Below are 7,875 nucleotides of genomic sequence, written 5' to 3'. Positions count from 1 at the left end.
CTCTTTCCCCCCAAGAAGCTTTACCTGTGAAAACAGTCAGCAACTCCGAAAGTCTATGGTGGTAATGCACACATTTACACTATTATGACACTAACACAAAGAGTAAAAATCCTCATCTATTATAGGTCTATGAGTTTGTGACACACTTTAAGAGAGGCCATGAACAACTCAAAGAAGAGAGATGGCGTGCACTGCAATGGCTTTTATGTGAAGGATATGTGCAGACAATCAGAAGAACACAGTAAATGTTACTGATGGTAAGGCTGATGATGACAATTAAATTGCCACTAGCCTTTTCTCTCCATTTTCCTTAAGGAATGTATGGCATATTTGCAGCCAACATTCTCAAAAATCACAGAGACCCTGGCACCTAGTGTCACAGCTGCAGTGTAATTGGGTCTGGTCTCTAAGCTGAAGAGAAAGAAATTAAAGCTCATGTCCTGAGAAATCACACTAGCCTGCCAATGCAAGTCAGGGAGCCTTTCACTTGCATACAATGGAGGACTTAAATGTTTTGCATCTTGATATGGAAGGAAATCAATGCCTAAAAATCAAGCAAATAATTCAAAAGAAATACAGAATGTTTCTCTCTCTCTCTCTCTCTTTTTAATTGCCAGAGGGTATGTGCACATATCAGAGATGAGGGAGGCTGCGCACCAGCGAATATCGCAGGTTTCTCAGAGAGCAAACAATTACACAATGACAAAGGCCATGATTGGCTCCCCTTCAAAAACACCTTGAAAACCATACAGTGATTGGCCACTAGAATTCCTCAGATTTGCATATCCGGCACCTCATGATTGGTCCACAAAAGCAACCAATCATAACCCACCTTTTAACTACCAATCACTGCCCACCAGCATGTATATAACCACGATCCCTGGCCCACAATTGCCAGACGACCCTGAAGACCCTGAAGAGCTGGCACCATGTAGTCTCCAGACAACCCTGAAGACCCTGAAGAGCTGTGACACTGCGTTGTCTCTGGATGACCCTGAAGAGCTGTGACACTGTGTCACCTCCATGCTGCCCACAATAAACAGATGACCCTGAAGAGGTGTAACACTGCATTGTCTCCGTGTTGTAACACTATTTCATTCCCGTCTCTCACTCCTTCCCTCAGGAAACCTGTTCGACTGTCCCCTGGGTCAGGACACAGAGAGAGGAAAACTACCCTCTGATATGACTTTCTTTAGGGTGTGCATACAAAAACAGCTCACATGTTTTTCAAGCCACCAGGGCCTGTATTTGAATTGGGGCCAGCAGTGCAGTGTCTAGATGTCAGCACACAGCCTTAACCTGTGCACTGGGGGCCAGCCCGAATCTAGACTTTGAGCTCATGGGCTCTTGGGCTGTATTTCAGTAAGATCATGATATTTCCTGCACCAGTTGGTATTTGCAACTAAAACATGGAATTATATTAACTACTAGTTCCCTAACTATCAATACAAGTTCAGATATAGTAATTTATACCTCAAACCATTTCTTGTTATTTTATTTAGCAAATTCTTAACACCGTTTTGTGGTTTCACTGAATAGAGATGATATTAGATTTAACATTTTAGATTTAATTGTAAAGTGACAAAAATTTTCAAGCATCAGGTCCAAATGCTCAATATATGATTTCTTTTTTTAATTGCAGGAGGCATTTGCACTTGCCAGAGAGAGGCAGAGAGGGAGGAAAACAAAACAAAACAATCATGCCACAATCCCTTCTCCATTTCTCCTGTTGGGATTCTGGACATGTGTGCACATATGCCTAGCATGTTTTTCAAGGTTCCCCAGGCCAGAATTTAAACTAGGGCTGGCCATGGGGGAATCTAGCTCTTAACCATTACATCACAAAGTCAGACCATATATAAATGGAAGCAAAATATGACTGACTATAATTTATTAAATGTCTTTACTTCTAAACGTAAGCACTTCATAAACTGCATTTTGGTATAAGTCAGCAATTTGATGTCAGTATCTTAATCTTTTCCATTAATTATATAGCTTTTCAAAATAATGGATTATTAAAATTTTATTAAGTGAGAACAAAAATTTATCTAAGCTACATTTAAATGGAATTCTATGGAAAGGAATTCAAACTTTATTTTTTCCTATTGCTTTTTATTTTTTAAAAGGTTTATTTATTGATTTATTAATTCCACTTATTATTATTATTTTTTAATTTGACCAGAGAGAGAAAATGAACTAGCACCATCTGTTGCAAAAATGTGCCATGACTTTTCCAACAACCCAACAGCCATGAAAGGATTGTGGTGGGACGGTACACCCCCTGGAGATGCTTTCTCCCCCTCACCCCCAACTCTATCTCCCTCTCTTTCTGGCACATGCATATGCTTCCAGCAATTAAAAAAAAGGGGGGAACCAGCGTAATGGCTATGTCGCTGGACTCCCACATAGTCGACCGTGGTTCGTGTCCCAGACCCGGTGGCTTAAACTCACGCCAGGAGCATGTGCGTGCATGCCCAAGATCCTGAGAGAATGGAGGAGAAGGGATTGTGGCATGGCCATCCCTCCTGGGGGGTGATTTCTCGCTTTCTGTCTCTCTGTCTCTGTCTGTCTGGCAAACGCACGTGCCCTATAGCAAAAACCTCTCCAAAAAAAAGAAAAAAAAAGCAAATATGAACATTTAAGTATAAGTTGGTGTAGACTTGGATAAGTGCCTGAACGTGGGATTATTGAGTCGTAAAGTAGGTGTGTGTCTCATTATATAAGGCACTGTGGTACTGGTTTATAAGTTTGCTGTAAGTTTTGCATTTCTACCAGCACTGTGATGATTTCTAACTGTTCACGTGCTGTCAATATTCAGTATTCTCATAAGTCATTTTACTGTTATGCATTCTGCATTCTAGTTGCTTTGTGGTGGTGTCATTGTGTTTTTCAAAAATTATTTATTCATTTGTTTTTTGAGAGAGTTTTGCTATAGGGTATGTGCAGTTGCTGAAGAGAGAGAAACAGAGAGACAGAAAGTGAGAAATCACCCCTAAAAGGGAATGGCGAAGCTGCCATCCCTTCTTCTTTGTTCTCTCGGGATTTGGGGCATTCTTTCATATGCTCCTGGTGTGAGTTTCAAGCTGCCAATCCAGGGCTCAAACTGTGGTCAACCACGTGAGAGTCCAGCACCTTAACCACTATTCCACCTGCCAGCGCTGGTATCCTTGTGGTTTAATTTGCATCTTACTGGTAACTAATGATGTTTAGCTTCTTTTCAAACAATTATTAGTGACTTTCATTCTTCTCTTGTGAATTTGTTTTCAAATCTTTTGTGCAAGCAACAAGGGTTGCTTGTCTCATTATTGAGTTGTAAACATTTTTTATATATTCTGGACATAAACTCCATGTCAGCTATGGGCTTTGCAAATTTCCCTCCATTCTACAGTTTGCGATTTTTCCCTTAACCGTGTTTATTAAAAAATTTGTTTTGGGATCAGCAGGTGGTATGGTGGTTAAGGTATTGGGCACTACCACGTGGCCGACCATGGTTTGAGTCCCAGACATGATGACTTGCTTTCTCACTTTTCCTCTTTCTCTGTGTATGTATCTTTGGTCAAATTAAAATAAATTAAAGAATAAATAAAATTAAATAATTCTTTTTTTAAAAAAATGTACGTTTTATGGGACCAGCAGATGGCATAATTGTTATGTCACTGGACTCCCACATACTCCACCACGGTTTGAGTCCTGGACCTGGCAGCTTAAAACTCACTCCAGGCGTGTGTGCATGCATCTCCAACATCCTGAGAGGAGAATGAAGGAGAAGGGATTACGGTGTGGCCATCCCCCTGGGGGGTGATTTCTCGCTTTCTGTCTCTCTGGTAAGTGCACCTGCCCTATAGCAAAAATCTCTCTCTAAAAAAAGTAAGTTTTAATCTTAATTAAACCCATTCATAACTTTTTTGCTTTGCATTGCATGCTTTTCATTTTATATTTTATGGAGTCAGATTTTTGTGACTAACCCAATTTCATAAAGTGTTTTACTATTATTTTAAAAAGACATTTAACACGTGTAATGATTACATCATTGGACTCCCACATACTCCACCACGGTTTGAGTCCTGGACCTGGCAGCTTAAAACTCACTCCAGGCGTGTGTGCATGCATCTCCAAAATCCTGAGAGGAGAATGAAGGAGAAGGGATTACGGTGTGGCCATCCCCCTGGGGGGTGATTTCTCGCTTTCTGTCTCTCTGGTAAGTGCACCTGCCCTATAGCAAAAATCTCTCTCTAAAAAAAGTAAGTTTTAATCTTAATTAAACCCATTCATAACTTTTTTGCTTTGCATTGCATGCTTTTCATTTTATATTTTATGGAGTCAGATTTTTGTGACTAACCCAATTTCATAAAGTGCTTTTCTATTATTTAAAAAAGACATTTAACTCTTTTAACTCTTATATTTAGATCTATCTTTATCTAACCCTTGGGTATGACGTGATGTAAAACTTAAACTTCATTTCCCATTCACGCTACATGGATATGCAGGTGCTCAGTTATGCATGTCGAAAACCCCATCTTTTCTCCATTTAATTACCTTGGCAACTTTGTCAAAATCCAGCTGATAATATCTGTTTAAACACACAGTTGCACTCCATTCTGTTAGAGTAATCCATATGTCTGTTCTCCCACCAATGCCATGTTCTGTTGATTACTGTAGCTTCATAACAGGTCTTAAAATAAAATCAGTCTTCTGAATTTGTTCTTGTTATTCAAAATTGGGTAGTGATTCTATTAATAATAGGTCTATGTCTTTCCTTACTATTTTTAAAATAGACATGTCAATTAAAATAAAGCTATAAATATGTTATTTGGATTGCACCAAATCTATCAAGGAATTTGGGAAGAATTTCCATCTCAGTAATAAGCATGGTCCATTCCTCCATCCTTCATGTCTTCTGTTATTTCTCTGATATTTGCAGTCTTGAGAGCAAAGACTTACCTTGTAAAATATAATGTATAAGTGAAGATTCTTTTCTTACTTTCAAATAACATTTAATGTTTTGAATAATCTTTGAACAAGAAGTTGCAAAGATAGTATTGAGTGATCATTTAACTTTTGACCAATTTTCTCTAATGTTGGTATTTAGGTGTCCATTGTATATTTCTTATAACTATGAAATTATCATTATTATGTTATAATTGACTAAATGATATAGTTTAATTATTTATTTTATTTTTTATTGCCATTGAACATGTGTGCTGGCCAGAGAGAGACTGAGAGACAGAGAGGGAGAAAACAACCCATAATGGGGGATAGTCATGACACAATCAGTTCTTCCTCTCTCCATCTGTCAGGATTTGGGGCACACATGGGCCCAGGTGGTTTTTAAGGTGCCAGGGCTGGGATTTGAACTGTGGTCGGCCATGTGGGAATGTCTTCCACCCACTATGATACAGGGCCAGTCCTAAACTGCACTTTACCAGTTTTTCCTCTAACGTACTTTTGTGAGTGTGAGGATCCTGTCTAGGATATCGCTTTGCATATACCTGAGTATTTTTGCTGTTACTATAAAGGGAGATTATAAAATTGCCATTTTCTAGTTGTTACTAGTATATAGACATAGGCACAGTTTCTATGACTCAGTACCTTGTAGCGTGGCCTTGTTATACTGATTCATTAATTCTAATAACTTTTGGTAGTTCCTTAGGGTTTTCTATTTACATGCTCATGCTGCCTGCAAATTGGGACATTTTCACTTGTTTCTTTTCTATTTATATGCTTTTTAAAAATTAATTTTCTTGCCTGCCTTTTACACTGGTTAGGCTATTGAGGACAAAGTTCAGAAAGGGTGAGGACAGACGTCTTTGCTCTGTCGCTGATCCTAGGAAGAAAGCACCGAGCCTTTCCTCACTGAGTGAGATGGTGGCAGGAGGCTTTTCCTTAATGTCCTTAACCACGTTGACAACGTTCCCTCCTGTTCCTGTTTGCTAGAGACTTTATCATAAAATAATGTTGAATTTTGACAGATGCTTTTTCCACATCTCTTAAAATGAACTTACGACTTTTAGAAAAGTTTATTTATTTCTTTCATGTACAAGAGAGACAAAGACAGCCAGTCCAAGGGACAACACCCCGAGAGGGTCATGGGATGTGAGCACCCAGTGTACTCAGGGAGGCCTCCCTGGATGATTACCATGGGGCCAGCCTCACAGTGCTGTGTTTACCACTGTACCACTGTCCACTTCAGGAACAAGTGTATTTCTTTTTCATTATATGAATTCAGTGAATTGGCATGTTTTGTTTTACAAATGTTAAACCAACCTTGATACTCATGATGTGGTCAAATGTATATTCTGTTTTAGGCATTTTTGGATTTTATTGTCTAACTTTTTATTACAGGTTTTTGAGCATATTTTAGAAATGTATTTCTATTGTTTTGCATGTGATGTCTTTGTCTGGCTTTGGAATGAGGGTAATACTGACCCTACGCAATGAGGTGAGATTTGTTCCATCTTTTTTTTTCTAAAATAGTTTATTTAATATTGATTGTTATATTATATGTTTGACATAATTCACTGATGATGCCTTCTACACCTAAATCTTCCTCTATGGGAAGGTTTCCAATTAAAAAAAAATTATTTCTACAAGTGATACAAGGTTGATCACATTTTTATTTCTTCTTTGGTCAGTGTTGGTACTGTGTGTCTTTCAAAAAAAAAATTGTCCATTAATCAAGGTTTTCCAGTTTATTGACATGGAGTTAGTCATAACAGTCCCTTATTATTATTCTAATGTCTGAAGTATGGTAGTGAAGGTGTATTTTTCATTCTTAACATTTATCACCTTTTTTTTCCTTCTCAATCAATATAGGTAGAAATTATGAAGTTTTATTTTTCATAAAAAATAAAACCTAATTTTGGGGGCCAGCCAGTGTTGTGATGTTTAAGGCAGCTGGATCCCACATGACTGACTATGCAATTTTAGTTCTGAACCTAGTTGCTTCAGAAACATGCTTGGCCTGTGTACATGCATACCCAAAATTCCAAAAGGAGGGATGGAGGAGAGGAGATTGTGGTGTGGCCATCATCCACCAAAAGGAGGGATGGAGGAGAGGAGATTGTGCTGTGGCCATCATCCCTGGGGGGCAGAAAGCATTTACTCAATTCCCTTTCTCTCTGTCTTTCTGTGCATGCACCCTCTGGACAAAAATTGAGAACAAAGGACAAAAATTCTAGCTTTGGGTTCACCAGTTGTCTTTGTTTGCTTTGGGTCTCAGTGTTTTGAGGCTGAAATTAATTAATACTAATTTCATACTCTCCCTCCTACACTTTTTTTTTTTTTTGCCATAGGATACATGAGCTAATCTGAGAGAGTCAGAGAAAGACAAGACAGAGAGAGAAAGTGAGAAATCATCCCCTGGGGAGATAGCCATAGCAGAATTACTTCTCCATTCTCCTTTCAGGATTTTGGAGCACAGGTGCATGCACCATGTGTGATTCTCAAGTCACCAGGTCTGGGGTTTGAACCATGGTCAGCCATGTGGGAGTCCAACACCTTAACCATCACGCCACCTGCTTGTCCTACACATTTTTATGCTCTACTTCATTATCATTGAATTTTAAATATTTTCTAGTACCCATGATCCAAAGATTATTTAGGATTTTGTTGTTTGATCTTCAAATATTTGGTATTTTTTATTGTCTCTTTGATATTAATCTCTAATTTAATTCCATTATGGTTAGAAAATACATTGTGTCTGATTGCAATATCTTCAAATTTGTTGAACATTGTTTTATGGTCCACAGTATGGTCTAGCCTGGCAAATGTACCATTTGCACTTGAAACAATAGTATTCTGCTATGGGCATGTGAGTGCATCTTATTAATGTCAACAAAGTGTGGTTTATTGCTAGATCTGAGTATTTGATTTATT

The 7,875-nt window shown here is 38.4% G+C and overlaps 1 long non-coding RNA gene across 3 annotated transcripts in view; it reads left to right on the top strand.

Moving 5' to 3' along the window:
• LOC102496363 (uncharacterized) overlaps nt 1–931 on the top strand; it is a 4,425-nt gene extending 3,494 nt beyond the window's left edge. The window contains exons 4-5 of one of the 3 annotated variants that reach the window (XR_336661.3): nt 126–257; nt 899–931. This is a non-coding gene — a long non-coding RNA (uncharacterized LOC102496363). The other 2 variants (XR_001369376.2, XR_336662.3) reach the window with 2 other exon arrangements.
• Nucleotides 932–7,875: the final 6,944 nt, after the last annotated feature.

Source organism: Tupaia chinensis, unplaced genomic scaffold (assembly GCF_000334495.1).
Source record: "Tupaia chinensis unplaced genomic scaffold, TupChi_1.0 Scaffold140941_1, whole genome shotgun sequence".
Lineage (NCBI taxonomy): Eukaryota > Metazoa > Chordata > Mammalia > Scandentia > Tupaiidae > Tupaia > Tupaia belangeri.
This window is presented reverse-complemented; position numbering and strand designations above follow the sequence as displayed.